This window comes from Aptenodytes patagonicus, chromosome 1, assembly GCF_965638725.1.
Source record: "Aptenodytes patagonicus chromosome 1, bAptPat1.pri.cur, whole genome shotgun sequence".
NCBI classification, from domain to species: domain Eukaryota; kingdom Metazoa; phylum Chordata; class Aves; order Sphenisciformes; family Spheniscidae; genus Aptenodytes; species Aptenodytes patagonicus.
In genome coordinates this window covers 14,881,570-14,908,585 of record NC_134949.1, presented here as the reverse complement: position 1 = coordinate 14,908,585, position 27,016 = coordinate 14,881,570, and the positions used below count along the sequence as shown (strand labels likewise).

General features: G+C 38.4%; 1 protein-coding gene across 2 annotated transcripts in view; it reads left to right on the top strand.

The window, feature by feature from the left end:
- The window catches only part of ATXN7L1 (ataxin 7 like 1), a 120,746-nt gene that overhangs the window by 42,817 nt on the left and 50,913 nt on the right, over positions 1–27,016 (top strand). The gene's annotated exons all lie outside the window — the stretch shown is intronic.

Genomic DNA, 27,016 nt, shown 5'->3' with positions numbered 1-27,016 from the left:
TTTATACAACTCCTTTTACATAATCTTCATTATAGCAGTCCTGTTACACTGAACAATTGTGCGTTAAATGCTGAATTGCTTGATTTAAGAGCCTGAAGTCAATAAAGACTTTAAGAAAAAAAAAAAGAGACTGTATTAAAAGAAATAGAGAATACTGAAAATAATTGACCAAAGGTGTTACCTCCTGAAGATTATACTTAATCTAGTCAAATTTGTTTCAGGAAAGGTGTACTGGAATATTGCTGAAAGGCCTGTGGAAGAGCTTTAAATGTATAGATAAAATGTTTTAAAGAAGAAACAGAAAAGGTGATGTACTAAAACCATATAAAAGAAGGTTTAGAAGAGAGGAGGTTTCTTGGACGTCTTGGGAATTATTGTAAAATAACTAATAATTTATTTTCAAAAAATTAATCTGTTAAAAGTACTACATGTTGTATAAGTGATATGCATGTACTAATGTATAGTTGTTTTGATAAGAAATTAGTAAGGTCTAAAGAAAAGCTACACATGGATCTCATTAATTGATCTGTAATTGCATTGTCTGGTGAGAAAAAGATAAAAAATCTTGCATTAGAAAACAGATCAACCGTGAGCTGCTTGTGGCTGAAAAATCTCTCACTGGATATGTTATTATATCAATAGTCCATTGAGAAAGGTCTGGAAAAGGCTTCATTTGAGACATTGGTTCTGGCTGCACTGGGCTCTTCTGTGAAGCAGGAATATTTAACTTTCAGTTAAATCACCTGTTTATCAGGTTTTATCACCTGTTGGACACAATCAATTTGGTGGATCAGATTTTGTTTAATTAGTTAGGCCATGCAGCAGTATACCTGTGAATTCAGTGATGCTGAACACGCCTGTCAGTAGACTTTGAGGTATTTTAGGCTGTCATATTTACCATAGAATGCATTATTTTACACGTCTTGAATAGCAGCTTTAAAGTTGTAACAAAGACAATGGAATGAGAAAGCATTAGAAGCCACTGCTGTTTTTTTGGCTCTTGAAGGCTGCATCACGGGGAGTCTTTATTGCTACTGACAAGGACTTGTAGAGATCTATCCCAGAATCTCCCACAAAGTGTGGTTTGTTACTAATATGCCTAGCAAGATCCAGTCCATATTCTCTCAGTAAGGATTTAGGTCCGTGCCAGACACGTGCTTTCTGTTTCTAGGTTCCCTGCCTTGTAGCTTGAAGGTCTTAGCTTTGGAACAGCACCGGAATGCTTAGTTTAGCGAATGTTTCTGTAACACTTCTCTTGAGCCTTTGCCTTTCTCCAGAGCATAAGAAGACCCGCTGTTTCATTTGTCTCTAATTTCAGACATGTGGCAGCCATCCTTGATGGCAGTGGGAAGTTGTGAAGATTATAGAGGCAGATGTTGTTATTTAACTTTTAAGGGTTTGATTCCTGGAATATCAAGCAGAAGAAGAGAAAAATCTGGTTGTGGTTCAGGCTTTTTTAATGGGAGGTGATGCATCATACAACCTTAGACCAGTAGAAATCAGGAAGGTAAGAGATCTGGCTAATTAGAGGACTGGCTTGCTGGACTTGAGAGTCTTTGTAATAAACACAGCTCAGTGTTGCAAAGTAGTAGGTCTGTTCTAGCCTCTAAGTCAGAGAAATACTGAATTATTTTTAAGAGCAGTTTCACGTCCTTGTATCTGTGGGATGAACATTTATATCCATTTGTAAGGATTAAATCATTCATGTACATATGGCGTAAGCCCAGCTGAAAGACAGACTTGTTGTTATAGGCTGCTGGATAAACTGTATAAATCAAATAATTTCTTGAGGTCATTCAGTATTATTTTGCACTTATAAAATAGTATATCATAATGTCATCAACAATAGGGTTGAAATAGTGTTGTTTTGCTTCTGAAGCCAGTTCTTTTGAGTAACTTGCTGCAGTGATACAATATCTTAGATTTTTTTTAATGTGTGAACATGTAGTTGTATTTATTTCTCCATACAGTAGTTTGAAATGAGAAGTCAGTCTAGTTATACAGCTTGTAGCATTTCTAAGTGTATTTGGCACATGGGGAATTTTAGTTTTGAGACTTTGTTCTCAAATGCCGACCTCAGTGAAGATACAGAGCACTTCTTGGGGGACAAAAAATGTAGTGGTTTAGTATCCCTGAAGTACCATAATGTTCTTGCTGTTTGTTTGGGTTTTTTTCTCCAATATATCTGTTTTCTAGGAGATTTTTAGGGTGGCAGCCTATGCTGAGCTCTGTCCATATGACTTCTGTTAACTCCAATTCTGTGACAGTCTGTCTGTTACTTGTTAAGATGGGACCCATACTGTTTCCCAGGGGAGGTTTCTGTTTTCCTTTGGCCCCAGAGAGAGTAAAGCTTCATATTCTTATACTGCATTGTCCTTTACTAGACTAAAGAGCATCAGATAGAGTTCTGGTTATGGTTTTTTTCAAATGTTCCATACAATAAAAGGCTCGTTAACTTTATTATTTTCCTGTTGAAAGGAAAATCTGTCATAAAAGGTAGCTCTGGCACAGTGAAGAACAAGCAGTGTACATATAGAGAGTTTGTCAAACCATCTTGACTTTTTCTTTTAATATGAGGAAATAAATTAATGACAGGACAGTGTTAAAAGTAAAGTTGAGGGGAAGAGGTGAATTAGCCAAGCTAAATAATGCAGCTTGGTTAAACAATAACTGCAGTATAACCATCAAAGTTAGTTTCCAGACAGACTCTGGAACAGTTTCCAAAACTGTGGAGGGTATCTTAATGAACTGAATAGTTAAATCCCCATTTGATGAAGTCGTAGTGTACAAAGGAGAACAGTTCTGCTTCGTCAAGGAGAAATGACCATTAGCATTCTTTTGCTAATTTCTTTATTGGAGGCTCTTTGCTATCTATCCTGCCTGTCTCTCAGGTTATTCTAACAGGCGTCTAATTAAGAAGTAGAAATTCTTACTCCTTAAAAAAGAAAAAAAACTACCCTTGATTTTCATTACTTCTGAGTTATAAATCCTTGGGTTGACATCTTCATGTCCTCATTAAAGTTGAAAAGGGTATTTTCTTTTCATCCTTCTGTTTGTCTGTATAAGCATCATTTAAAAGAAAAACAAGCTAGAAATTAATGGAGCATTGAAGAATATAAATAAATTATTTTCCCTTCCATATCATAATTATTTTCCTATGAGAGGGTTATATATTTTGAATTACTCAGACTAGTTATTTTACATTGTAATAGTTGTGCGTTACAATTTAATGAACCACTATTAAAGACAAGAAGGCTGAGCTTACAGTATGAATAAGAATGATCTGCTTTCTTAACATGAGCTGGAACATTACTAGCTGGCATCTTTTTTTGTATAAGGATTTTGATACAGGTATCACTGTCACATTTGATGGATTATTTTCAGTTTTGATATTATTTTCAATTAATTCAATGCCTTGTTTTTTATTAAATACAGCTGTTTGGGGTTTTGTAATTGTTAATATTTTATCCATTGTATTTGACCTTTTATCAAGGGGAGCGCTCTTGTGCCCTTCAAGGACGATGGCATTTTGAGTGATTCTCCTTCTGTTACTGCGATTTTCTTTTTTCACAGCCTTGTCAAAACTTGTTATATGATATCATTATTGATTGAATAACTTTCTGGTTGTCACATGGTTAGGTTTCACTGCATAAAAGAATTAAAATAATGAAAATTACTCTCATCCCTCCTGCTTTTTGTTAAATATGGAAACAGTAGCAGCTAGACTGACAAGAATCCCAGTTTTCTTCTTCTTTTGGTGGGCGTGGGGGGGAGAAGGAATTGAATGTGTTGTGTGTACCTTATTTGTACATTTTTACTTGTGCAATTGCCTAGGATACACTGATTTTGTCTGAAACTTTCATTTCCATTACTTTAAATTGGAAACCCCTAATAGCTGAAAGCATACAAAAAAATTTGCTTTAGCTTTACAGTCGTTCTATCAGAAATCTGTTTTCGAGACCAAAGTACAGCCAGTGGCATAACCCTCTGTCTCCTGTTTGCGATGAAAATCTAAGCTGTAGTTCCTGCAATGGTACATGCAGATTATGTGGGTCTGTCATGTCCATGTCATTGTAAGTTTTCCAAGCCCAGCATAATGGCGGTTGCTGTGAAACTGCAGCCACAAGCCATCTTTTGCGCCTTTCCCATTGAACTCAAATAATACATAGCTGCATGGACAATCCAGGCAGAGCAAATATTACCCTTGGAAAGGCAAAACTAAAACAGCACTCCTTTGAATTCATCTTTTTCCCTACATATTCTTGGAGTGCCGTATTTTTAGACTGTCAGCAATTCTTGAGACTCTGAATAGATACAGAAATGCAAAATCTGTCTTTGTTTACTCCTTGGAGAGACCAGCTCTATATCCTAACTGCTGATAGACTCTGGCCAGATTCAGAAGAGCACTTAGATGCATAAAAGATAATCAATTGACATTTTAATACTTGAGTCAAATGAAGCAATAAATAAAAATCCTTCTTAGCCACCCGTAAGAGTGAGAGTGTTGGTCACCTCAGTATTGGCTACTGTGCTCGTCCAGGACTGCAAACAGCTTGGTTTTTTCATGTGTGCCCTGGAGAGAGCTCAACTAAAGAGACATTGACAAGGCCATGTTCATTCAAGGAAAAAAAAGAAAAAATCCTACCTTCTCTGTAATTACTTGTTCAGGAAGCAAGAGATTTGGATTTAGTAGCCTCACTACCTAAGAGCTATTTTCTCATCTTCCACCTCCTAGGAGAGGAAGATGTCCTAACCACCGGGCACACAGGCTAAAACAAGACTAGTGCATGCTTTTTGCATTGGAGATGTGTCAGACAAAGTAAACCTGAATGTAGACAGTAACACCCAGATCAAAGGGACAGACTGTGATAGGTACTGAAAAATGTGCAACTGATGCTCAGAGCAACAGCAAATGTAATGTAAAAGCAACCTTGCAGGTTGCTGAGATCTGCTTGAGACTGGAAGGAGTTTGTTGTGTTTTCTTTTCTTAGTCTAGCGCGAATTAAAAGTGGAGCTGTGTTCAGAGGTGCTGACGTGCTTGCATAGAAACAAGCAGCACAATATTTGGTAGGGTTGGCTTTTTTAATATTTTCTACTATCATCCCACTGCTTAAACTGCTTTCTTCTTTGTTGTTACTAATTCATCATCAGTGACAGAGCCTAAAACAGAAAAGTTCAGATACAGAAATAGATATGATATATAGAGAGTTACAAGGTCAATGAGTAGTGTAAGTAGGAAGCTGACAACTTCCCATAGATAACTTCTGCACTTCAAAAATTCGCCCTAGGTTGATGTGTCAATAATTGAAAATCTCATTCAAAAGATTCTTTGAATGAGAAAGCAGGAACATTTTGGCAGCATTGAATCTCAAAGGATTGTGCACTGGGGAGCAGTGAGTATTCAACAGAAGAAAACATTCAGCAGTGAACAGAATGCTACACATGTATGCAGTTGCTATTAAGCATAGTAACTCCCCCCCCTCTTCTGGAAGTAAAACATTGATTAATTGTCTTTTCCCTATTTTTTTCTATTAAGTTGTGCCTTTACAGTGGCTTGACTGTGCTGTAATTTTACAATGATGATCTTAAATAAATTGACATAGGAAGTAGATTGAGAGAATAATAATGACACTGGGCTTTTCAGTGCACTGGAAGTGTATTGTTTTCGTTTACACATAATTCCTATCATTATAAATTAGCTTATCTCTTTGCATAGTGTATTCATTGATAGTACTTGATTAGTGAACCTTTTTGTATTTTTTTTTTATTTCATGTAAATTGTGGTAAACGATGCAGTACATACTTGAACTGGGTGGTGTTGTCATGGCATTGATGGGAGATACATATCACTTGTAATTTCTTTCAGTCAAGAAATTAATAGAGATGTAGTTTTAAATAGTAACAAATAAGGATTTCTTATAAGGAGTGTCCATTAATAGAACTCAGCTGTTGAAGGTTGACTGTAGCATTAGGCTTAAGTTTAATCTCTTACATACTATAATTTACAGGGCTGCATTTAGTGCATCATTCTTCCAGCTGCTTCACTGCTGGAGGGATGGGGGTTGTATAGTGAGGGGAAAGGTATAGTGAAAATTTTTCATCATAACCTGTAAAAATCTGGCAAAATTAAAAACAGGAGTATTTGGCGTGAAGTTTTCCATAGTGTGTCTTACTTGGTCTGAATAAGGTGGATGTCTTCCATGTCAGAGAAGGAATGTTTTTTAAAATAATTTTTAAAAAAAGACTTCATCGTCCTACTCCTAGATAAAGTCCAAAACAGAATTAAGAGCTTTTTGAATTCACTGTTTGGAAGTGTTTTGGTGAGTAAAAGATAAGCAAGAACAAATCCTTTTTTATATCAAATTGTGAGGCACTGTAAAGAAAGGAAATTTGAAGTGCAATCTGAATTTGCCAAAGGCCCAAATAAGAAGTCATTGTTTCTTCACTGTATTCAAAAGTATAGAAGTGTTAAGAGCAAGTCTCTTCTCTCTGTTATCTCTTTGTTTATCCTGCATGTGATCAGACACGGAAGATGTGGTGGGGTTTTTGAGAGCAGGGTGTGGGGTTTTTTGGTAGTACAGTGTTTCGCTCTGCATGTGTTACAGAAGGTAATTAACATTTGGTTTAGTCACTACCAAATATTTTAAGTTCCATTTCAAGTCTGTAGAAGTCTTGTCTGCATATAGCCCTGCCCATTGACCATGACTTTTAGCAGTTGTCTAAACATTTTGGGTTTAGTTAATTTTTCTGACTGTTGCAATTTCTACTGTTAGTGTTTAGCAATTTCTTGCAAAGCATATCACAAGTTTAGGAACTTCTTACTTTCCTTGTGCTAAAATTTTTACTATAAACTGGCTCATAAAGTTGATTCTTGTCTGTTGACTATTGTTTCCAAAGGAAACAGCAGCAATTTTTGGGTAGTGTCTTCTCTAGCAGCTGAACATCTCCTGTGCCATGAGTTTTGGTTGCTGAGTCTGCATGTGAGGTGGCAGGTGGGGCTGGAGGTGCAACTCACCTTGTGTGTTCAGGGCTCCCTTCAGAGCTGGAGAACTGGGCCTGGGAGGAGGTTGGATGACCCCAGAGTATGACTCTGGCCCTCACAGCTGCGAGGATTAGACTACCTTGTTATGTACAATGGTGAGTGGAAAGAAAACTGGAATGGCAGTTTGTTAGTTTCTAGAAGTACTACTTCTGATAGTCTGAAATACTACTTTCCAACAATGTTTCCGTTGCCTTTTCTAACATCTACAGGCCACTTGGGGTGCAGTGGGAAAGACAAAAGTCCCTTGACATGCAGGAGGATGATAGGATAGTCATATGTCCTTTTTCATAGAGGTGCAATGGAGAGCAATTGAAATAAATACCGAGCTGTAGTTCAAGAGCTTTATGGTTTTTTCAAGTTGGAAGTAGTTACATTAAATGCCTTTAATGAAGAAATTTTTTTACTTGATGTTTAAAAAAACTCTTATCTTTTAGTAGAGGGAAATCTCAGCTGTGGTAAACTAGCTAGTACAAGGCTTGCAAATCTACTTTAGATACTTTTCCCTCAATTTTCAGTAATGATATTTATCCCAGATTTTGTATACCTTCTTAATTTTTAAAATATTTCTTTTTGTTTATTTTAATATGATATTTTTCTGCTAGTGCACAAGCATGTTTGTCACAGCTCCACGTTTAAAATCTAGTAAGTTCTGTTTATTTCATTGTAATAGTAGTACACAACCTCTTGGTACCTGACTAGTGCCAAATCTATTCAAAACATTTTATTTGCATGTATAAAATACTGTACTTAAAATTCTCATCATTTCAAATACAGCTGAAGCTCCGTGTGTTTCCCATTTCACAGTCCTGTAGTGATTCATACACTTATCTTAATAGCTTATTGCTATTATATTTAACTGGTGATATTAGTGTAATAATTGTTGTATTAAAATCTAAAATATTGAATTAGTCCTTGTTCTATAATATATTTTATTATTACAGATAGGTTAGATGCACTGTAGGCTTCTGTTTTCAAAACACAACTTTCTGCATTCATCTAGATAGATTAATGGAATTACATTCTACAAGATATAATGAAAGAACTGTTTAAAATATGTTAGGCAAATGATGATGGGCAACTCATTCACCTCACTGCGTGTATATTTTGATTTTGGTTCAATTTCAGATACTTGGTTTAGCTTCCTGCACCAAAGCCTACCTAAATTTCCTAAAATTTAGGAAACTTGCCTCATTAGCTATTTATGTTTGTGAGACTAGTGATGCTGTTAACCAGGAACATTTTCTTTGACTAGTGTTCTGGGATTTGCCCCCCCCTTTTTTGAACAGGCTTCTTGTTTCTGCGAAATAATCTTTTATCTTTTATCATCCCTAGCATCCGCTCTGCAACTAGTGAAGTATAACTAATACCATACTTATATAAAATATCAAGCATTACATATGAGAAATGTGTTTAAGGCAAGCATTAATGTATCATTATTTGATAGGTCTGCTTTCAATTTATTCCCTGTGGTGTATAAGGTATTCTTTTCATGAGTATCATCAATGTTATGTTTTACTAATTGTGTAACTAGAGAATTTTAATTTTATTTTAAATCTAGTTTTAGGTTTGAGATTGGTGATTGAAAAATTGTTTCATTTTTTAATTTGGTTTGTTAGGAGAAGGATTGGCAGGGAGGAGTCTCATTTTTGATGCCGCTTTTACCTCAAAATATTGAAGCAGGAATACATCTGTGCAAGCTGAAACATGGACCAGTAATTGACCAACAAAATAGTGAAAAGGTCAACATGGATTATAGGTGTTTCAGATTGCTTTAGTGTGTGTGTGGTGGTGATCGGATTGCATGAACTAGGGGGACCAGTGCATCCTTGTGTGTACTTTAAGCTTTCTCAAACTTGTGGTAGTATTGTGCGTGTCCAAATGAGTCTGAAGACAAGTGTTTCTCATTCTGTGATTCTAGGTAGATGAAAACTGTAAGATACGAGTAAAAATAATGCTTTTGAATTTGGCTAGGACAACAAAGGATTAGTCTGCTGTTTAAAGACATCTTTTTGTCACCGTCTAATGCCAGATGCATTTAGTGGGAATGCTGAAATGAGCAGTAAAGCTTTTCAGCATTTTTGCATGGGCAGGAAAGGCATAGTCAGGACCAGACAGTTAAGGCTGTGGAGAAGAGCACAGTGCAGAACTGCATGTTTAGTAAGATGTGTATAGAAATGGTGCAGCAAGAAATTGAATCTTGAAAAGAAAAGTCTGGTGTTTGTCGTTGTGCTGCTAAACAATTTTGTCGACCCAGTGTTTTTTGAACTTAATGGAAGCTTGAGAGCTATGGGGTCCTGTGGAAAGGATTCTCAAAACTTACCTATACGTTGTGTGAAGAAATACCTCCTTTTTTGGTTTGTTTTTGAACGAGCAACGAACAATCATTTCCTGTCCACCTTCATAATAAATGTGCATCATAACCCTCCACTGTCATCACTCATCCAGTTTGACGAGTCCAAATCTATCTAATTGTCACTGTTGCAGACTGTCCATGTCTCTGCTATGTGTTTTTTTGTATCTTGCCCAACTCTGCTAAACCATTTTTGAAAGGAGGGATGCAGTGGTATGATGTGCTATATTCCTTGCCTAACATTTGGTTTGCCTTTGTGACCACTACAGATCATTGAGATGATAATTTCATAGAACTGTTACAAGACCAGTATCTCATTACTGTGTAACAATAATTCAGAGACCATCATTTTGTATATAAAGTTAAGATTGTCTTCTTCTTCCATGTCTGTCACTTTACATTTCTCTACATTGACTTTCATTTACTATTTTATTATACCGCTCAGTAATGTTAGGTCTTTCTGCAATCTGCCGATTTTCGTCTTTAGTACTCTGAGTCATTACAGACCAAAGATCTTGTTCTCTCACTAACCACCTTCTTTTTTGGATCATTTCTGAATATGTTGAATAGTTCATGCCCTAATGCTCTTGCCACATGCCACTGCTGAAGTTCTTTCTTTGAGGACCATTTTTACCCTCTTTTCCTTGCCCTGTAAGTAGTTTCTTAGCCTTTGGGTGGGGGTTGGAACCCTCCTTCCTGTCTCACAGCAGTTATCTTTCCTTTAAGAAACGTGAATACATGGCCTCGTTTCACTTGGAAATTTAAGTAGACTGTGTCAATTGGATTTCCCTTGTCCACATGTCCCTTTATGCCTTCCAGGACATTTGTGACTCATAACAGTCTTTTGCAAAACTACACTGACTTTTCCACAGTACATCATACTTATCTATATGTACACTAACTTGCTTCCTTATTACAGCTTCTACCCCTCTGGCTTGGAGACGTTTCAGACTTGCTGCTCTCTATTTCTTTGCACTCTCCCAGATGTCGATGTTGCCTTCTGATCTTCAGGTACAAGGTGACTTTCAGTGAGAGGCTTTGCTTACTTGTTAATAGTTCAGTAACTGCATCCGTGGCTTCTGGGGAGCTCCTGGATAAATACAGATGGTCTGGCTTTGTCAAGCCACTTTGCAGCCTCCTCTGCCACTGCTTCAGTTGGAGACAGGATCTCCAAGTCCTTCGGAGCTTCTGGACCATGAAGGTCATTTTTGTCAGGACTAGAAAAGAAGCAAAGTTTTATTTACGCATATGTGTCTGTGTGTGCATGTGCATTTCTGTATGTATACATATATATTGGCTGATCAATCCATTGCACTCTGAATGCAATTGTAGCCTTAATTCTAGAGTAACTACTAGGGAGTGGTTTATTGCCACTTCCTGGGTAGATGCATTTGGAAAAAATGGGATTTTTTTCCTATATCTTGCTGAAGAAGAAAACACACAGGTTTTTCACATTAAAGAAATGGCTTGAGTATAACTAATTTTTCTCTCATTTTCTTACCAAAATAAATTTCTTGCCTGTGGAGGTGAAGTGTTGCACTTGGCCTGAGGTAAACTCTTTCTTTCAGGAGGCTGAAGAAAAAACAGAGGAAATTAAAGTCTAGGTCTGCAAAATTATTTCTGATCCTTTGGCTGCTAGTGTGGAGATTACAACAGTTAATGTACAATGTGGGACATCCTATTTACCCTTTTCTTCCCTAATCTGAGGGGAGTTGAATCAAGAGCACCTTAAGCAGGCTACCTGGTGTCAATGGGTGTTTGTAATCACTCACATGGACTGTGTTCTCCTTTCCATGAAGAAATGCTGATGGGAACTGAGATATCTCATCTGCCAGGGAGTGGTGGAACAACTCTGCTTGCGAGGCTTTGCCTGCTTCTCCAATTGTGTGTTTTATATGGAAAAGAAATGGAAAGGATTGAGAGAGGCTCAGAATTACCTGCAGACTGAGGGACTGGGTGCCTCTGCTACTGGAAGACAAAAGTTCAAGTCCACACTGATTTCTTCTCTCCTATTGATGTTTTTATTTTGCATAAAATAATTAAATAGCTGTTGAACAGAGTAAGAGAGAGAGTTAATCCCTAACTTTGACAAGTAAGATACTCACTTGGGATCCAATCTGTGGTTCAGGAAACATGTTTATAAAAGGTTGAAATAGTTTCAGCAGGAGGGAGGGAGAGCAAACCCTCTCAACACCCTTCACAATACTTAGTCCTCATAGTCAGAGCCCTCTTCTGCAGAAGGGAAGATTTGGGTTCAGATTGATTGCAGAAAGGTGAGTGCTTTCATCGGGGAAGTAGTCATCTAACTGGGGTTCACCACCTTTCTCTTGTTTAGAGACTTAGCGCTTAAATGGCTTTTTAATAAAAAAATATTTAGAAATATTTAGTATTTTATCAGTCAGAATTTTAAAAACAAATCCACTCTCTGAACCAAGCCGAAGTAGCTGGTTGTAAAAGAGAAATAAAGCCAGTCACAGAGTTGTCAGAGAATCGTAAATTGATACTTGGGGGGGGGAAGCCAAAATAATATCAGCTTCTGTGTTTGTTGGATCAGTGATAACTACTGATGTGTTATAAATATATAATTTATAGTGAACTTCTCAGAATAGGGACTACATTTTCATTACATTTGTTCATAGCAGAATTGGTTACAATTTTTTTTCCCAACTAAAACTGTGTTTTCATGTAAATAAAAAGTAGAATTGTCAAAGGAGATCTGACCATCTGGTCCTGCATCCTGACTATAAAATAATTTTGAGGACAGTCAGGATGCTCAGACAGCAGTTACCAGCAGTGGGTTGATTGACAAAGCCTGAGCGTTCCCTTATGATTCGTCTTGTCTCATCGCTGCACAGCTCATGTCCAGTAGGTCTGGCGGCTGTGGAGAGCTATGGGCTATACGTGCAGTGAGTTAAATATACCCTAACACATGGCATGATAATACCCCAGGTGCCCTGTAACATTTGCCCTATCGAGGTCAGGGTTTTTTTCTTGCAAAGAGGTAAAAGGGAAGAAAAAAAAAAAAAAAACACAACAAACCCCAAACCAAAAAAACAGCCCTTTATATTTTCCCCCAAGAGCAGAAGGAGGATGTGCACAAGGATGTTACATGCAACCCCAGTGCCACAGTTCACATTTCCTAGCTTGGAGTCCTGGGAGTCGTGAAAACTTCATCTAGTGTCTGTTCGTCAGACTTGGGAAGAACTGGAATATTTTGGGGTTTTCTTCTCTTCTGTGGCCCAGATCCCTACTGCTCCATAAGCCTTATCTGGCAGGCTGGGAATAAATCAGATCAAAATTAGACTGTCTTTGCATTTGAAAAGGGGCAAGAATGAAAGGTCAACAGCAACGCTGCAGCGAGGAACATGCTCAGCAGGGTTTTGGGTTTTTTTAAGGGAACTAGGAAGAGAGGCAAGTCAGGATATTTTCATATCCAGTCCATGTTAGATTCACAACTTTCACTCTAGTTTATTTTTATAAACTAGAGAAACAAAACCACAAATACTGAACTACCATGTCTCACAAACATTAGTAGTTTTGAGATCATTACGATACCTATTCAGTCATTCCCCAATTTTTGAGTTCTTGGAAACAGACAGTTGAAAAGCATGGGTCAAGTGAAGATTCTGACTGTACACTCTCTGAGGTCGTTCCTCCTCAACACTTTGTGCCAGTTTTATCCACGTGCTTTCCTGCCTTCCCGTCGCAATTCTCTCTTAGCACTTGCAGCAAACTGTTGTAGAGGGGCGTAAGGGAACAAAGCTGAATTGTTCCTTCTGCCCTAATTTGAGGATGCCCAGTCATCTTGAGCCGGTGAGTGGCCTGTTCACTCTTTGTGTGGTGAAAAGTCAAAATATAAAGGCAGATTTTGGAAATGCAGGCAGGAAAAGGTGAAGTGCCTTCCTCCCTTCCATTTCTGGGATCTGCATCAGTGAAACCTGGCAAAGTTGGCTTCAGTCTCTTCTGCTTTGCTTTCATCCGCAGAGGGGGATTCAAGTTACTCAGTAGCCCCTGTGCCTAGGGCAGTTTTATTTCCAGTTGCTTATCATGTGATGCAGTTATATGAAGGTATTACGAAGTTGTTGCCAGCATTTGTACCAGAAGCATTGTTTAAGCAGACAGCTTGGGTTTGGTTCTGTTTTTTTAACTCACAGGTGACAATTCTAGATAGGTAGTATCACTGAGATGAAACAAAGTTCAAATAAATGATACATAGAGCCTCAAGTATCATGGTTTCAAAAGAGAGCTGTAGAAACAAATATATTCCGCTGAACACTTAAAAATTCAGCTAACTTAATGCAAGACTTTGTTTTAACCATTAGTTATTCATTGATTTTTTGCTCCATAGTTCCATTTTATAAAACAGAAAGATTTTCAGGTTTTAAAGTATCTTAGTGTAATGTCATTTTAGTAGAATTGCCTTGTGTCTTGGTTTTGTTTTTTTAACGTTTGACGTTTACTGTAGAGTTAGATCGATTATTTTTTTAAATTATTTTATTTTTTCCAAACATACATACAACACAAAAAAGAAAACAGAATGTAATTATTTTCTTTAGCGCTTAAGTAAAGTTAGAATATCTATTGGAAAGTTCTGATTAATGGCAAGAGAATATACGTACGCCAACTGACTCTCTGCAGTCAGAGTTGCATAATATTAACTGTTAAGTAAAACAGGTGATGCTTTTATGTATTTATGATCTAACAAAACTGTCATCTCTGCTGCTGCATCGTATCACACCTTTACTTTGCAGTCTTCCCTTCTTTAGCTTTGGCAAATACAAACTGTACTCCACTCAGATCTACCCAAACAGGTTTTCGAGGGGTCCACTACTACTTTCATTTTTTGAAACCTCTTTTATGAGAAAATCTTCTCAAAAAAGTATTACAGCCGCCTTAGTTTCAATTAACATAATCATCTGAAACTTGTGTCTGTGTAGGAGTCAGCTAATTGAAGATCTGACCTGGGCATTTTATGTCTGTGAGGGAAATGAATGCATAAAGCGTGGCTTAACTCAGCTTTGTAAAGCATACCTTTGGAGTTACATTGGATGCCAAGGTAGCATCTTCTTTATGGTCTCCTTGTGTTTTTCTTGTAAATTTTAGAGCGGTCATTTTGTGTTCTTATGTGGCTGTATGGCATCTGCTTAAAAAACTTAATGTTAATTTATGAGATATAAGTTATCACCTGTTTCATCACAAGTAATCTTACTGGGCAGTAAACTGGATGTAATATCGATACGGTGTCTTTTTTGATACACATGCGTCTGGGAAACTGATAGAATTGATGTTTGTTTTACTGCCAGTAGAGAACGTATTAAGTAAGTGCGGGGAGTTGTGACACAGGAAGGGGTCAGACCCTTGCTTCATTCAAAGAGGAAGCTGCTGGCTCCTCAGTGTTTGTGTTGCAAATTGTGCTGGGCTTTTGAAGGCTCTATTTCACCCTGCCTGGCCCTGCTTTTTTTTTTTTTTCCCCTTTAAACTATGATTCTTTTTCTTAGTGCAGATCACATAATATGTTTACACTGGATGAGACAGCATCAGTATTGACCTAAGCTGGTTTTACTGGTTAAGCTTTGCCGTTCTCATTTTTCTGATATGCTTCACTTTAGAGCTCAGCTTCAGCTGAACCACACAGATCAGTCCCAATTGTTTTTTAAAATGTTCCATTTAACGGTTAGTTTGGGGGAGGTCGGTTTGTTCTTAAATAATTCAACCCTCCAAGTTGAAGGAGGACCACAGGTATAGCACGGGCATGTTACGTTATGCAGGTAGAGCTGGCTGCTTTGAGATCCCCTTGGTTAGCAAGATGTGTACTGGTCTTGTTTGGGAGAAATGGTTTTGGGGCTCTGAGTCTGCAAAGTTTCTGCTAAGGACTTTCATGTAAGTTTTCTAAGATTTGATAAAGTTGAGTGGCCACAGTGCTGAGCTAGTGCCATTCCTTGCATGCTCAGAGAATAAAATGTGGGCAACGTAATGTTAGCTGGTGCTGCTTTTTACACCCTTAGAAACTGCAGTGGAAGTAACTTGAATTAAGTGTCTGATTCAGACCACCTAAAGATACTTCTGGAAATTTTGAAACATTGACTATTTTTGTTGCTTAAAAAAAAAAAAAGTATACCTATTTGCAAAAACTAAACTGCTTTTTTTACTAAGACCAAGAAGTTCAATTAGATCATCTAGAAATATGCATAAGAAGTGTTGCTGGGTGAAGCTGTAGTAATTAATAACTTTCTTCAATTGAAACATGACAGCTATGCTGAGTATTTTATAGGAAGCTGTGCTGTGGCTTAAAATACCTTTTTCTGTTGATTTATCTGTAAAATGGAAGAATGTTGAAATTTCAAGAATCAATATTGTTACAAAAAGTAAGATTTTATCATGTGGGCTTTGCACATATTGTCATGTGGTATGGACATGGAGACCTCGGCTTACCTGTCTTTAGGTGAAGGCAGTATAGACAGGTAGTCATTCAGTATTAGCTTTACGTAAGTGATAGCAAAGGGAATTTTCATATAATTACACTGACATTTAGCAGCTTGTTTTAATTGTATTAAAAAAACAACAGCAGGAAAGGCTGAGCAGGTTATTTATTTTATTGCCTTATATTTTCACCACAATGTAAGAGTATCTGCTTTTCCTTCCCTGCAAGCATGCCTTGGTATGCAGTGACTCCCCCACGCTGTGGGACTCAGCTGGCCGAGCAGTGCCTCTCCCCATTAGTCATCATTGCCCTCCCTAGCGCTGTGTGCATGAAAGTAATTCTTTAAAGCAGTTGCTCATACTTCATTTTGTAAAGATTATTTCATAATATATCATTGCAGTAGTACCTTCTTGTAAGCATGGACCAAATCTTGGTCACTATTCCACCTAAAACTGCTTGTGCTTAAAAAGATATATTGCAAATAAATCACTATTTATTTCCTTTAATCTAGTTTCAAAATTGTTTGGCTTTTGCCATTCAAACACAGCTTCCATTCACGTGTTTGGGAAGCTTTTGAAAGCATATGAATGGTAATTTTCCCAGTTTTTCTGGAACTTAACGTAGTTAACTTCCAGCAATGTCTGCAGCTGGCTGCCTAATAAAAATAACTTGCATTCCTAGAAACATTAGATTGTACTGATGGCAAAAATGACTAAAGAATTTTAAAATGTAACCCATACTGTTACATTAAAATATGATTTCTCTTAGTCGATATTAATCTAAAGTAAAAGATTAACTGCAGTGATGTTTAGTAGTGTTTTTATTAATGTGGATTAGCCATTTACAGAAAAGTTCTCATACTGTTGCAGTTTGCTTTTTAACTTTGATTGCAATCCATCTATTCTTACATTATCAAAAGGCTTCCTGATGTCTGTTGCTCTAGTGATCTCTCTTTCCTTAATGTGTGGAATATTCATATAGTGTTGCAAGAAATGCAGTAACTACTTTGCTTGTGGTGCAAATGAACATTTACATCTTCATGCCTAACAGTGTTACACTGTCTTTCATACCGTTTTTTTTCTTTTGACGGGCAACCTATATTTTATTTATTCCATGCTGACTTACTGGATTTAGTATAGTGAAACTTTGTTTTAATGTAGAACTTAGTTTTAATGTAGTAAGATCTTTTTTTTTAATTCTCAATTTAACTAAAAAAAATGATTTGTAATTAACTAAGAGAGAAAATAGTGCGACTATTGTATTTCCAGTTCATCTTTTATTTGAAAACTTTGGGGCAAATTAAAAATGCAATATGTTTTTATTTTAAAGTTTAGGTTCTAGAGAATTTTCAGTGGCAGGATTAGATTTTTTTTTTTTTTTTGCAATGAAATGTTGTTGTGGTTTAACCCAGCAAGCAGCTAAACACCACAGAGCCGTTCACTCACTCCCCTCCCCCCCGGGTGGGATGGGGGATGGAATCGGAGAAAAAAAAAGTAAAATTTGTGGGTTGAAATAAAGACAGTTTAATAGGACAGAAAAGGAAGAGAAAATAATAATGATAAAAGAATATACAAAATAACTGATGCACAATGCAATTGCTCATCACCCGCCGACTGGTGCCCAGCCAGTTCCCGAGCAGCGGTCACCCCTCCCCCAGCTAACTCCCCCCAGTTTATGTACTGAGCATGACGTCGCATGGTATGGAATATCCCCTTGGCCAGTTTGGGTCAGCTGTCCTGGCTGTGCCCCCTCCCAGCTTCCTGCTGGCAGGGCATGGGAAGCTGAAAAGGCCTTTGACTAGTGTAAGCACTACTTAGCAACAACTAAAACATCGGTGTGTTATCAACATTATTCTCATAGGAAATCCAAAACACAGCACTGTACCAGCTACTAGGAAGAAAATTAACTCTATCCCTGCCGAAACCACGGCAAACATGTTAGTCTCACAAGTAAGGTACTAATATTACGATAGTGTTGAGTCCCAAGTTTAGCAAGGTGCACTCAGTATAGAAGCGTTACAACAAATTCCCTGTGCCTCTGCATTACTTCTCTGATAGTCTTTTCTTAGACATGTAAAAGTCACTGATGAAGTAGGTCTGCAGTGTCCAGTAGGCTCAGCAGCTCTAAGTTATTCTAGTGTTTTGTTCTTGAAAATGAAGCAAGCTGATTCTTACTGATGTACAGATAGTGAATGAAGAGTTTTACTCCTTTTGTATCCAGTTCGTTACAGACTCCTGATTACATTTCTCAAAATATTACTGTATGAAGAGTTAGTTACTCATTCTTACCACATTTGTCATGTCCTCTCTACTGTACAAAGGCCATAACTGAAGGCAGCTAGGTTAGCTAAGACCAGCCAGTGTAGTACAAGTATCAGGCGATTGATGCCAGGCTGTTAACGCTTGCCATTGTTTCCCAAAATACCATGGTTATAAATGGGACAGCGGTCAGTGATGTTTTGTGGGAATAAATTGTTGAGCCTTGATGGTAAATTTTCATAGATTGGAAGAAGACAATACAGGTTGGAGGCTCAGCTGTGAGAGCAGCCCCAGGTTGCGAGGTGCAACGGTGCTCTTTTCCAGCAAGGTTTGATCATCGAGTGACAGCCGCGGTCCTTGTAAAATAAGCATGAACCTTTTTCAACAGCAGCAAAGCCTTCAGCAGCTTTAAAACGTTATCATGTCTCCAGGTTGTTTTCTCTGTTGGTGACATCAGTGCCCTTTTTTACAGCTCTGTTGGCTATCACTGTGCCAGGTTGTTGCTCGTTGGGCATCTAATGGGCACCTGAATGGATCTAATGGCACGCTGCTGCAGAGAGGGCAGAGCCTGCTCCTCTCATCTCGCCCTTCCTACCCAGTCCTGGGATCCTCTTCCTTACCTGCAGTGCTTCTGCTGCTCATCTTGCCCTGTAGTGACACTATTCAACTTGCTATCGAATAACAGGAGAAAGCTATTCCCTTGATTTACTTGTGGTTTCGCACCTTTTCCCCCTTTCTTTGGTTAGTTTTCTGCTGGTTTAGCAAGCTAAGCTCGCCCATCAGGGCGGCAGGTGAATGCCAGAGACGGTGCAAGGAAAAAGCAGGGAGAATGCCGTGGTTCAGAGTAGCACTTACAGAGGGAACAGCATCAACAATTAATTATTAAATCAGCTCTGCCTGTCTTATCTAAACTACAATCTTAAAAGCATATCTTTTGAAAAGGACACCTGACCTTGAAGATGAAAGATTTACTGTTTGAATTAATCTTAAAGTGTTATTTTTCTGGGCCATGCCTGTTTGGATTTGAGTATTTTTTTGGTAGTTGGTATCTACAGGCTGTTGATATATCTAAGAACTGGTGGCGCTGTGCTATATTTTTCCCCCAAAAGGCATACTCATATCTTAACAGGAATTCACAGCCCTGAAGGGGGATGTGGTAGGGAGTAAGTTTTAATGTGTGGAGTAAGCCTGTTAATATTATCAAAAGACATAGAAAGTCTAGAAGGACAGCTCTAAAACTCCACATACTCTGACTGAATAGGATTAAAGAAAAAGTTGTAAATTATAGAAAAGGAGAATTAAATGGGGAAGAAGTGGTGAGGACTGCTGGAGTGCATATCCAGAATATTGCCTTCTGCAGCACTGAATTCAGGAGGGGAGAGCTAACAGATTGAATACAAGTTTCTGCAAAAACTTTGTGAACTTTACTTACAGATTGCTTTTATTGTACCTTATTTGAGCAATTGTATTTAATGAGATTGCACGGATGTTAACAGTTTTTCAAAGGCTGAGGATCAGAAGTAATGAATTTTTATGTTTAAAACTTTTTTTAATATTTTTGAGTCTTAAAACTAGAATTTTATAGTATCTATTATGTGGAAAAAAAATTCTGGAAGTTTGAGGTGGTACATGTAGTCGCAGAGCAAATAATGGAAAAAAGCTGTGATATGTGATTCAGGAATTAAAAATGTAGTAATAAAACCAGTATTCCTTCCATGCATGCAGGTGACTTTATAATATGTTTTCTGAGTGTACTTTTGTATGTTCAGATAAATCCAGTCTGGACTATTTTTCCTAAATCAATGTTGAGGTACATGTCAGCAAGCAATTAAATACTGGTTTGACGGTTTCAATCAACTTCTGTGCGACTTGCAGTACATTTTTGCAGTACTGTCAAAACGTGCATACCCGCAGGATGTGAAAATTATGTGAATTTAATTTAAATCTGAATCACTGATTCTAATGCGAGACTAAGAGACTAATTGAAATAAAATCTTTATTATTAGTTGAATTAAGTCAGTAAGAGATACTAGTTGGTATCTTAGTCTCACGGCTAAGAAATGTAACATCTTGTGAAGTTGTATGCAGCATTGCACACATCAAGCAACAAATTTGCTCTTGTTTGCTCTAAGTGGTTAAAGGATACATTTGAGGCCTTTTCCATGTAACACCTTAAGGAATATGTGTATGACAAAAGTAATAAACTTAGGAAAGCACTACAATGTACAGCAGCATTGTTCCTATAAGAAATAGGAAATAATTTTGCATATTTTACTTGTGTATTCATTAGCTCTTTATGTATCATTTAACATGTAAATTTTCTTTAAAAATATTTAAAAGCTTTCAGAGCCCTAGAGCAGTGGAAAAAGTTGTATGAGAGAAGTACTGAAGGATCTGTTGTCTCCATGAGCTTGCTTGAAGAATTGCAGGTTTAAGTGCTGGAGGAGTAATGTTCGTTCCTTGTTGGGTTAGTTTCATCAGTTATCCTAGCAGCACATAAGCACAATGCTGCACCTGTAGTGGTACTGCTGAAATCCATGGCACCGGTGAGGTGCCCAAGTGTTTGATGTCATCATTTATAAGCAATTGAGAACAAGGACTGGTTTTTATGGATTGTACAATATTAACTCTAGCTACGTTTTGGAAAGATGGTGTGCTCACTTCTTGGTACTTCAACTTGCTTAGACAATTTAGGTTAGAAGTTTTACAGCAAGAGAACTGTGTTCAACTCAAAATGGAAACAAAATTTTGTTCTTAATTTTGTTGTTACAGTACTTTATTTTTAATAAGAGAAACTTATCTCTAAGGAACCCCTAGGGATCATGACCAAGAAAGAGGATCCCTGTGCTAGACATTGAATAAGCACTTTCTGAAAAGATGACTTTTTTCCTAAGAAAGCAGATGGTAGGTTGTCTTTTCTTATGCTGTTACAGTATTTGAAGCTGTTTTTAAAATGTCACTTGTATGCATATTGACATCTAAATGGGCAACACCTTCTTGGCCTGGATGAAGAACGAAAAGGGAGAGAACTGTGTTTGTCATACATCTCTGTATGGGAAGGATGGGGCAAACCTCATGCAAGGACTGACTGCACTCAAGTGAAAGGGACTGGAGTGGCTGTTCCTTGCCTGAAATACGGACAAATCTCAGACACATGGATAGGGCAAACAGAAAAAAAGGGAGTATCTCAGGGTATGGATAGATCTCAGGCCTTCTAGGATTTCCAAAAAATAATAGTCTAATTTATGGATTTAGGAGTGAACTGTGCAGGACTAAGGCAGTCCTCAGTTAAACCTGTGTTCATCACTTTTCGTTTCCAAGAGGTTAAACAAGAAGCCAGAATACTGTGGCCTTTCTGGAGGAGCTGCTGTGAAAATTCGGGACTGCTGAGGCATCGGTCTGATCTGTAGGGTAACGTAAGCATAACTGAGTATCTGTTAAGCACCACTTGTTAGCTGGGGCTTTGTACTTTTTCTCAGTACAACAACAGTTGTTTGATTTGTTTATGAAAATCTGTGATGCTTTAAGAGTAGCAGGAGTGTTTTATAGGCCACAAACACAGCTTCGTAGAGTGTGTTTCTGAAGATGGATCAGATGCTTGATGTGTTGGAGTTGTTGAGTCAGGATACTTGGAATTCATAGAAATTTGGTTCCCCTCTTGTTTTCTGCTAAATATGGTTTAGATAAGATACCTGTTGGCAGTTTTTACCAGCCATCTGCAGAAACGATCAGCTAGAGTTTTAGGGATTCTTCTGAAATAATCTCTGCAGGCAAAATCAGCACAATTTTGGCTTTCCCAAGTGCTCTGACTTGCACTTCTCTAACACCCCTCTTCTGTCCTTTGGCGCTGAAATGTCCATGGCACTAAAACTAAGAAACCTGATTTGGGGCTTAGAGTGACATTAATATACAATTACAGAAAAAAACCAAAACACTTCATATAACTGCCACTCAAATATATGTGCTGGTGTTTTGTTTCTCTGTCGGGTTAAATTTTTTGCCTGGAGTCTGTTCTGTTGTTTTTGCTGGTGCTGAATTGCTGAAGCTGTAGCCTTGTTTCTGGTGGGGAAAAAAACCCCTGCGTGTTGACCTATCTAGCAGTACAAGGAAACAAAATTAATTTTGGCACTATTTTAGGCCCACACAGCTTTAGCAAGAAACATGTATACTCCCAACAGATTGGACTCTTGTTTCTGCATTTTAAAGTTTTAGTCCCAGAACACATTCCAGACTAGGTGGTCCCCATGTATTGGGTACTAAGAAATGTTCCCAGGTTCGAGTACCTTAAATGTGCAAGCTGTCTGATAGTGCCAGTGTCCATCAGGAAAGCACTTAATATTTAAATTTGGGGCCTCCTATTGAAAATTCTATGGGAATATTCTTCTCATGCACAGTACAAAAAAGCTGCTGGCATATCGGGGTTTTTTTCAATAGGGACAAACCCAGCTCCCTCAGTCCAAAACTAACTACAGAGATTAGATGTTTTCTTTTCAAGATAGTCTTAAAAACACCCTGATATCCTAACTTTGTGCTGACATCAGGCAAGTTAATGTTTATATCCAGGCATTGGTAAATAGGCAGTCTCCTTAATGTTTTTATGTAGTACTACTATTACCAGAGCCACATTTATATTCTGCAAAAAACAGGTTACAAAGGAATGACTCTTAGCTGCTCCTTAGTTCTTAGCCACTTAATTAAAGCCTGTGAGATGAGCAGAGTGATCCTTTACGAAAAAAAATCCTTTTTTTTTTTCCCCCCCATATTGCCTACAATGAATTGTACCTCTAACTATTGGCTTGCTTTGTTCTCAACCTTTTTACAGATTGCAGTTTCTATACCTAAAACTTCTGTATTAAGATTCTAGAGTTAGAAAATAATTATCTACTGTGCAATATTTTCTCTGTATGACTGAGTGCAGAACTTGTCATTAGCACAAACTGTGTCTGTTAGTATCACATTGTATAAAGAAAACCATTTACAAGAAGTTAATCTATAAGGTAAATGTCTGTGGTCTTCATCTCAACTGTAGAAGTCCTTTTATATTCAAATAAGTGTCTTGATACTGTTGATAAATTCCCCTTTTTAGATTGAAAATGAAAGCATTGGTTATCACTTCCTGAAACATTTGGTTCAGGCGATCTATCGATGGATCACTTGAGATGCCTAATATTAAGATACAGAAAACTGACAACATCCCTGATTGTATCTTAAACAAAAGCTAACATCACCCTCGCTCTTTAGAAGATGGATTTTTATTTTCAGATAGCGAAAGCATCATTTTGAATTTACTTCTGCTAGGTTGTTTTCAGTTACTATGGATCCCCCCCCAAATTCTGGTGCATTGTTTTGTTTCTACATGGAAGTCAGCACTTCCTTAACATCACCCTGTGTTATATTTTAAACAGTCAGAACCACGCAATGACTTACTGGCCATTCAAGACCTGTGATATGACCTTTATCACACACTCAAATGAGGCAGCAATCACCACTCACTTTGCAGCAGCCTTGTAGTCCCGTGGATCCCCAGGATTATGTGTTACAGTGTGCTTTGACAGCTGCTCCACAGGCATGAACCTGAGACATACAAATAGGTATTAGCAGTGTCTAACAGCCTAGCCATAAAATGATGGAGGTATGCAACACAACCCGTAGTTTCTTTCAGCCTTCGATTTCTCAGCTTTGCTGGAGCTTTTTATGAGCATATATTTTTGCTGGATTTTTTTCCAGTCAGTTTTAAACTTTTTACTTGACTATTTGCCTTTTTATTTACATGTTGATAGTACTTACTTATTATTTCTATACCTATTGCTTGTTTCTCTTCTGCTTATTTCTCTTTCCATATTTTATTTTGTTTCATTATTCCTTGGCTTCAGTGATTGTTCTGTGATGCATGTATACCTGCAGTGAATGCTTTCCTACACAGAAATCCCAAAAGCATTCAGGATTATTTTGCTTAGGTAGGCTCATGCCCCAAACATATAATCTGTTTTATTTTTTACTTCAAGCCCCGTGTTCAAATTAAATTAAAAAAAAAACCACAAACCAACAGGTTATGCAGCTTCAAAGATCTGTTGGCTAAATTTCTGGGCTCCATTTTGGGTCCAGTGGGTCAGGATGTCTTGAACCCAGTTCTGTCTTCTGCCCTATTGAAACTGCTGCAAGAAAGACCCGCAGTGCCCACTGAAGAGCTTACTTACTGTGACTAATCTTTGAGAGTGCTGGTTCTGTGTTTTCACACTCCCCATCCGCTTTCTCTCTTCTTCCAAAGCCTCAGGCAGATGATTCTGTGATTAAGAAAGCAACTTGAATAAATTGGGGCCATTCCCATTCCTGCCCCACTGGGATCCCTGCAGAGTCGGGGAGGGTGCGCAGCCAGGGAATGCAGCACTCCAGAGAAAATCTTTCAGCTTAATTTCCTGGGGAACAGCACTCCATGCACGTGTGCAAATACATAGAATTTAATCCTAAGACATTTGTAAGTACCTTATGATGTGAGCTTGCATTTGTCAATGTGTTTCATGTTGGACACAGCTGTGAGCATAAATTTGCATTTAAACTGGGGTCCCATGCTGGTCTGCTGCAAATTGATGGTTTTGGCTGGTTTTAGTGGACAAGCCAAGAGCTACTCGGCTGCAAGAAGAGTTGCATGTATGTGGGGAGAGCCGAAGGGCTGCCCTTTTAAATATGGTTGAAACAAATTACTTGTAATGGCATTGGGTAAGCGTTAAACATACTTCCATTCCAAATCTTGCCAGTTATGCCAAAGGAAGTATTTCCAGTTAACAGGGAACCTGCCGTTTCCAGCAGCGGTCGACTGGCTGAGGTTTTGGCTGAGGGATGTTTTAACACGCAGAGCTGTGCCGCAGCAAAGCACAGCTTGTTGATGTAGCGCTTTATTTCGGGTGGTGACACCATAGCTCTGATATCTGCGTACCTGTGAGTATGGAGTACTTGTAAGAAGGAAAGTAGGTGATAAAGAACTTAGTGTTTATCCAGCAGCTGACTGTAACAGGATCGTAATTCTGGGTCCACTTGGACATCACTGCGTAAAAATCAAAGATAATCAGATCTTCAGAAGCTTAATTTTTAATTCCCGGTTACCATGCATTATTCCATGGAGATTAGCAAGTACTAGAGCCTGGGAGAGGCGGACGGAGTGTGTAATCTCACTGGAGGTGGCTGAAGCTGAGGTACCGCTGGCTCCTTTGCTGAAGGACTTGCTCTCTGTAAGCCTTCCTAAACTAAATTAGGAATTTGACAACTTTTCAGGAGAAGAATTGAGTGATAAATGAAACGGGATTTTCACGATGAAAATTTTTGCACTTACCGTGCCAATCCTGAGCTTTTTGCTTGTTTGGGCTTTTCCTGCTCGTCGCGTTGAGTAGGGAGGGTAAAAAAAAGAAAGACTAATGCCCCCTGGGAGCATCCGTCAGTAAATAGGCCTCTTGTTTACGGAGCGCTGCTCGGCGCTGCCGGCGGGCCCGGGAGGGGGAGCTCCCGGCCCTTTCCCGGCCCTCTCCCGGCAGCCTCCCCGCCGCTCACCGCGCCGGGCGGCCCGGCAGCCTGCAGCGGGCGGGGCGGCCTCTGCCTCCGCCGAAGGTGGGCTCCGAGTCTCCGTAGGGGATTCTGTCAGCACACCTGGGGAAGGTGCCGCTGATGGGGTTTTTGCAGCGGGGTCTGAATGTGAGTCTGGGTCGATAAAGGCCCTGGGTTGGTTTGTTGCCACTGAGGACGAGCGGCGGGAGAAACCTGTTTCAGGAGCCGTACAAGGTTATAGGACACAGCTGTTGCTGGAGAGAAACATCAACAGTTTTAGATACCTGTGTAATGTGGAGGGAGGTGGCATGTATCTAAGGGTTGGCAGCAACTGTTACGGTCTCCAAACTAGCCCAGACATTTAAGCGTGCAAGGGTACCTTTACAACTCCTGCCCCGCTCCAGGAGGTTTCTCCTGGGCTGAGCTTTGTGCAGCCATTAAGGCTAAGCACAGCTCTGGCCTGGGTGACTAATTGTGGCAATGCCTCCTGTGGACTGAAGACCTTTTAAAACTGGCCTGATGGTTTATAATAATATAAATGTGCAAATCAGAAGTAGATATATGAGGAGGGGGAGAATGGTAGTTCGTTACTTTAGCATAGAAGGACAAAATAGATTTAATAAAGAGTATTTTAGACTCAGATCAGGAAGTGCCGATACTGAAACTTCAAGTATAACCAGAACTTTGACCCTTGCTTATCTGTACTGTGATTTCCACCCCCCCCCAACTATATCAGCATGCTGTTGTGCAAATACGATAGCTCGTGTTGCTTACAGTCTTGGAATCTAATATAGCCTGTGATTTTTATTTGTACAAATCGACACAAATTACTGCAAAGATTTTTAACTTGTGAGCGGACACTAAGCTCCATTTGCAGCCAGTTTGGAAAGGTTAAAGAAAAACAGAGGCAGGTAACTAGAAACTTAGCTAGACCCATATATGCAAAGACGTTATTGTGATTTCTCCCTTATGCATCGTATGTATTTGTATGTTATATGTTTTGCTCTACTACATATATTTCACATGTGACAATGTGGTAAAAAAAAAATAGTGTGAACTCTGATTACATTGGTAATAGGTAGTGTTTTAGAAATATGTAATTCATAGGTTTTTTTCTTAATTTGATTAATAATGTGACAGTGGTACTAAAACAGTTTAAACACAATGTGCCACTATAATGGGAAACTGTTGACTCTTGAATTAGCAGCTGTCAACTTTTTAATGGACTCCTTTATATATATTCTATAGAGCTTTTTAAATAAAGAACAAGGCAATTGCTGAGCATTTGCTTTTGGAAGCTTTGATATGGTTCTAGATGTGTAAGTTTAAATTAAAAGGAAGTGAGTACTTTTATGATACTGAGTTATTCTTTAAATGTATCTGATTTCTTTCAGTGTGGAGTGTTTGGA